The 5,740-nt window shown below is 43.2% G+C and overlaps 1 non-coding gene across 1 annotated transcript; it reads right to left on the reverse strand.

Moving 5' to 3' along the window:
* Window positions 1-2,075: 2,075 nt before the first annotated feature.
* LOC114816477 lies at window positions 2,076-2,213 on the reverse strand. Its single transcript, XR_003764259.1, has one exon. It is a non-coding gene; the product is annotated as a small nucleolar RNA SNORA7 (small nucleolar RNA).
* Window positions 2,214-5,740: the final 3,527 nt, after the last annotated feature.

Below are 5,740 nucleotides of genomic sequence, written 5' to 3' on the forward strand. Positions count from 1 at the left end.
AGTGCTTCATACTAAGCAGGGGCATCTGCTATTACTTCTCTCTCAGGGTCGCACCCGGAGAGTTTCTAGTCCTCTACCAGTCTTGACTATGGGAGGAAGAGTCAAGCAGAGGCCTGTCCATTCCATTCCTAGCTTGGCCAGGGGCTAGCGAGTGGCATGCAATCTGCTACAAGTCAAAACTCACCTGTGCCAGGCAGCTGCGGCCTGGGAGAGAGTCGAGGGTGGAGACTCGAGTTAACTGCGTGGAAGAAGACACTGGTCAACGACTTCTGGATTTTGACCCAGAAAACTTTATGGATCCATTACCAGAAGGGTTGCAGATGGAGAGCGGGACCTCCTGGGAGAGATGTGTCCATGGTGGCGCTATGGGTTGGAGACGACTCGACGGCGTAAGACAACATCACTACAACTCATCATTAATCCTCTTCCTCCTGCTGTCGCTGCTTCTGCTATTACTTCTGCAGATGGGACTGTAATGATCTCTCCTCTTAGTGAGTTAAACAGACATGGTCCTTGTCCCCTCTAGACCGTAAGCTCGCAAAGAGTCTACCAACTCTGATAATAATAAAAATTGTGGCATTCGTTAAGCACTTACCATAAGCCAGGCACTATACTAAGCGCTGGGGTGGACATAAGCTAATCGGGTTGACGCAGTCCCTGTCCCATGTGGGGCTCACAGTCTCAATCCCCATTTTACAGATAAGGAAACTGAGGAGCAGAGAAGTGAAGTGACTTGACCAAAGTCACACAGCAGACGAGTGGAGGATCCAAGATTAAAACCCAAGACCTTCTGATTCTCCGGCCCGTGCTCTATCCACTACTCTATGCTGCTTCTTTTCAATTGTAATGCTGTCTTGTAATGTACTTTTCCAAGCACTTAGACAGTGCTCTGTATACAGTAAGTGCTCAATAAATAATATTGATTGATCGATTGATTGATTTAAGGTCCCTCTCTAATACTACCACTATTAACAATTCTGAAATACACACTGATTTATTAACAGATAATTTGATTCTTTCCCTGCACAGCATACTGTCTGTTCAGTTGAACTTATTTATTCAGTTAGAACTCTTTTTTTGTGGTTATATTCCCCCTTTGGCAATATTTCAGGAAATAGAAAGATGAGAAAGAAGAGAGGCTGGATTTATTCCACTAGGCCATGCTGCTTCTCTAACATGGGAACATGGTATTTCTTCATTCTGTACTTCCCAAGGACTTATTATGGTACATTGCACCAAAGTGGCACTCAATAAATGTTCTTACTACTGAAGTAGGGAAACAGAACAAAAATTATACCAAATAGCCACACATTTATGCAACAGCTTGACCAAGAGGAGACGCAACGTAGTGTAGTGGATAGAGTATAACCTGGGAGTCAGAAGGACCTGAGTTCTAACTGGGTTTTAATCCCAGTTCTGCCACTTACCTGCTGTGTGACCTTGGGCAAGTCACTTAACTTCTCTGGGCCTCAGTTACCTCATCTGTAAAATGGGGACTGAGAATGTGAGCCCGATGTGGGACGGGGACTGTGTCTATCTTCTATCTACCCCAGCATTTAGAACGATGTTTGACTCATAGTAAATGTCTTACAAATATCACAAAAAAGTGATTGAGTGTCTGACAGGCTGCTCAGCAGCATCTCTGTGCAGGACTCACCTTCCCAACTCCATAGCGGCCTTGCATTCTTCTAAATTCCTTGAATTTAGAGGCATTCTCAGGTGGGCTTTCACCTCTGGCTTCTTTCTCCTAGCATTGACCCTGGGCAGTATCTGCTCTTCTAGTCAGTCAGTCATGAGTATTTATTGAGCGCTTACTGTTTGCAGAGCCCCGTACTAACCTCTTGGGAGAGTCATGTATTTTTTTAGACTGTCGAGATGTTTCCGACCCATAGCGACTCCATGGACACGTCTCTCCCAGAACGCCCTACTTCCATCTGCAATCATTCTGGTAGTGGATCCATTGGGTTTTCTTGGTCGAAATATGGAAGTGGTTGACCACTGCCTTCTTCGGTGCAATCGACTCTCCACCCTTGACTCTCTCCCAGGCCGCTGCTGCCCAGCATGGATGAGTTTTGACTTGTAGCAGATGGCCTTCCACTCGCTAGCCACTGGCCAAACTAGGAATGGAATGGGTAGGCCTCTGCTTGACTCTCCCTCCCATAGTTGAGACTGGTAGAGTACTGGAAACTCTCCAGGTGCGATCCTGAAAGGGGCTTGGGAGAGTACTATATAATAATATAATAGACACATTCCTTGCCCACAGTGAGTTTACAGTTTAAAGGGAGAGAGATTAATATAAATAAATCAATTACAAATATGTACATCAGTAATGTGGGGCTGGAAAGGGGGGATGGATGAAGGGAGCAAGTCAGGGTAACACAGAAGGAAGTAGGAGAAGAGGAAAGAAGGGCTAAGTCAGGGAAGACCTCTTGAAGGAGATGGGCCTTCAATAAGGATTTGACGTCGGGGGAGAGTAATTGTCGGATTTGAGGAGGGAGGGTGTTTCAGGCCAGAGGCAGGATGTGGGTGAGAGGGCAGTAGTGAGATAGATGAGACTGAGGTACAGTGAGAAGGTTGGCATTAGAGGAGTGAAGTGTGCGGGTTGGGTTAGAGAAGGAGAGTAACAAGGTGAGGTAGGCAGGGGCAAGGTGATTGAGTATTTTAAAGCCAATGGTGAGGAATTTTTGTTTGATGCGTAGGTAGGTGGGTAACCATTGGAGGTTCTTGAGGAAAAGGGAAACATGGTCTGAACTTTTTTGCAGAAAAATGATCCAGGCAGAAGAGTGACATATGGACTAGAGTGGCGAGAGACAGAAGGCAGGGAGGTTGGCAGGGGCTGATGCAGTAATCAAGGAGGGTTTTCCTTCATTGTATTCATGAATGTATTCATTCATTCAATCATATTTATTGAGCGCTTACTGTGTGCAGAGCACTGTACTAGGAGCTTGGGAGAGTACAATACAACAATAAACAGACACATTCCCTGCCCACAACGAGCTTAACAGGGTAGCAGTTTGGATGGAGAGGAAAGGGCAGATTTTATCTGGGACATAACTAGAACAAAAGCTGGATGGGGTAGAACCCTAGATATGTGCTGGAACTTTGATCAGAGAGGCCCAGAAACAGCTCAAGGAGGTAGGTGTCTCGATGTTTTCTACTCCATCTATTTTTCTCTCCAATTCCTGTTCTTGGCATTCTGTGATCTCCAACCTCCATCTCTGGTGATCTTTGCTCTCATCTCTGGCTCTCTGACTCCTCATCCTCCGTCTTTTTCTTGCCATTTTTTACACCATTTCCTGGAAGGCCCAACTAGTCCCCCACTGTTTTCCTGCCGAAAAATAGGAAATTGGAAACATTCATTCTTTCATTTTTGTTGAATGTTTACTGTGTGCAGAGCACTGTACTTAGCACTTGGGAGAGTACAACATAACAATAAACAGACATATTCTCTGCCCACAGCTAGCTGAATTTTGAGTTCGGAAAGGCTTTGCAAGACTTCACCTATCTGAGTTTTACATTCTTTTGGAAGGAGCCAGAGCACCCGAGACCTATGTCTTATCCAGCCTCTTACCAAGAGAAGAAAACAATTACTCTTATTTTCATTTTAAATACTCATTTGACCCTGGGGGTAAAAATTAACTTTCGCCTGCTGCTGTTCAGTATCAAAGTTATTGTTTAAATGAACAAATGGGCTTCAAAGAGTTTTTAGAAGCAGTTTACAGAGTAGAAATAGAACTGGTATGAGGAGAGTATCCTTGGATATTAATATAGGGAGAGATTGCTCTAAAGAGCTAGTATATTCATTACTGGTGATCAGGAGTGGGAGAAATAATTGAGAGCGGTGACCACGACTCCAGTATTCATTCAAGAAAGAGAATTATGGTGAGACATAGACAATTATGAGTCACGTGAATATTTAAGTGAAAAAAACAGCAAGCCTTCTTAAAGTCCCCCAGCATACAAGATTTTGTCTAAAATGGGGAAGCAGTGTAGACAGTTATAAAGGATAATGCAGTCAAGTTAGGTCAGTGCAAGTATCCAAAGGGCATTAATCTCCAGGATGGAAAGTGGCAGATTTATGCAATCAGAAACTGTGGATGAGACCATTAAGGTCCATTTGGACTGCTTGATTTCAGAAGAGTCTAGGTTGGGTGTCTTCTGTAACTATCCATCTTGAAAACGACAGGCAATTTCAATTTTTAGGTCAAAATGGGGAAAGTAGAAGAAATTTATTTCCATTAGTCTTGAGGTGGTTTATCTGGGAAAAGGGAGTAGCTGTTTTTATCTTGAGAGGCTTTTTAATCTTTCCCTTTAGGTCATCCAGGCCTGGGGTAGGAATGTTATCGAACTAGGAGTGTAATCGAACGATCCCATCAGATAGAATTTAAGAGTTATGACTTTTCATCTGGAAAGGTGAATGTGTCTGTTCTATTGTTCTATTGTACTTTTCCAAGCATTTAGAACAGTGCCCTGCACATAGTAAGAGCTCAATAAATACCAATGATCAATATAGGTTTAGAGGGGAAATGATGAAAGACTACAAAATTTTGAAGAGTGTGGACATAGTAAACATGACTTTTTTGGTCACCACATTCCACAGCTCCAGGACAAAGGGGCACCCACTGAAGGTTGAGGATGAAAGATTCAAATAAATAAAGGAAACACTTTTTCACATAGTGGTTGGTAAGCATATGGAATTTGTTACCCCAGGAAGTTATGCTAACAGGAAACATCGGGGGTTTGGATAAATTGATGGATGAATGTCCATAATGGGTTACAATCCATCAGTGAGTTAATCAGCAGAATTTATAGAACATCTACTGTGTGCAGAGAAATGTACTAAAGCACTTGGGAGAGTACAATAGGTTGGTAGGGACGATTAGTCCTCTCAAGAAATTTACAATTTATTTAAGATGACAGTATAGCAGGAGTGATAGGCACAAAATTATTTACAGTTAGAAGAGGAGAAAGGAAAAATAGACTGTGAGCTCCTTCTGGGCAGGAAATCCCTTCTCTGTCACTTGTCTTCTTTATGACCTTGGGCAAGTCCTCAGCTCCCCCTCCCCGCCCACCTCGCTCCCTTTACTCTACACCCCCCTACCCCAGCCCCATAGCACTTGTGTATATATGTAGCGTGGCTCAGTGGAAAGAGCATGGACTTTGGAGTCAGAGGTCATGGGTTCGCATCCCAGCTCGGCCACTTGTCAGCTGTGTGACTTTGGGCAAGTCACTTAACTTCTCGGAGCCTCAGTTACCTCATCTGTAAAATGGGGATTAAGACTGTGAGCCCCACGTGGGACAACCTGATTCCCCTATGTCTACCCCAGCGCTTAGAACAGTGCTCGGCACATAGTAAGCGCTTAACAAATACCAACATTATTATTATTATTATTATGTACATATCTATAATTTTATTTATATTAATGACTATTTTACTTGTTCAGATATATATATATATAATTCTACTTATTTATATTGATGCCTATTTATTTGTTTTGATGTCTGTCTCCCCCCTTCTAGACTGTGAGCCCATTGTGGGCAGTGATTGTCTCTCTTTGTTATTGAATTGTACTTTCCAAGCACTTAGTAGAGTGCTCTGCACACAGTATGTGCTCAATAATACAGTAGAATGAAGTCACAACTTCTCTGTGCCTCATTTACCTCATCTGTAAAATGGGGATTAAGAGTGTGAGCCCCATGTGGGACAGGGACTGTGTCCAACTTGATTAAATTGTATCTA

Source organism: Ornithorhynchus anatinus, chromosome 1 (genome assembly GCF_004115215.2).
Source record: "Ornithorhynchus anatinus isolate Pmale09 chromosome 1, mOrnAna1.pri.v4, whole genome shotgun sequence".
Lineage (NCBI taxonomy): Eukaryota > Metazoa > Chordata > Mammalia > Monotremata > Ornithorhynchidae > Ornithorhynchus > Ornithorhynchus anatinus.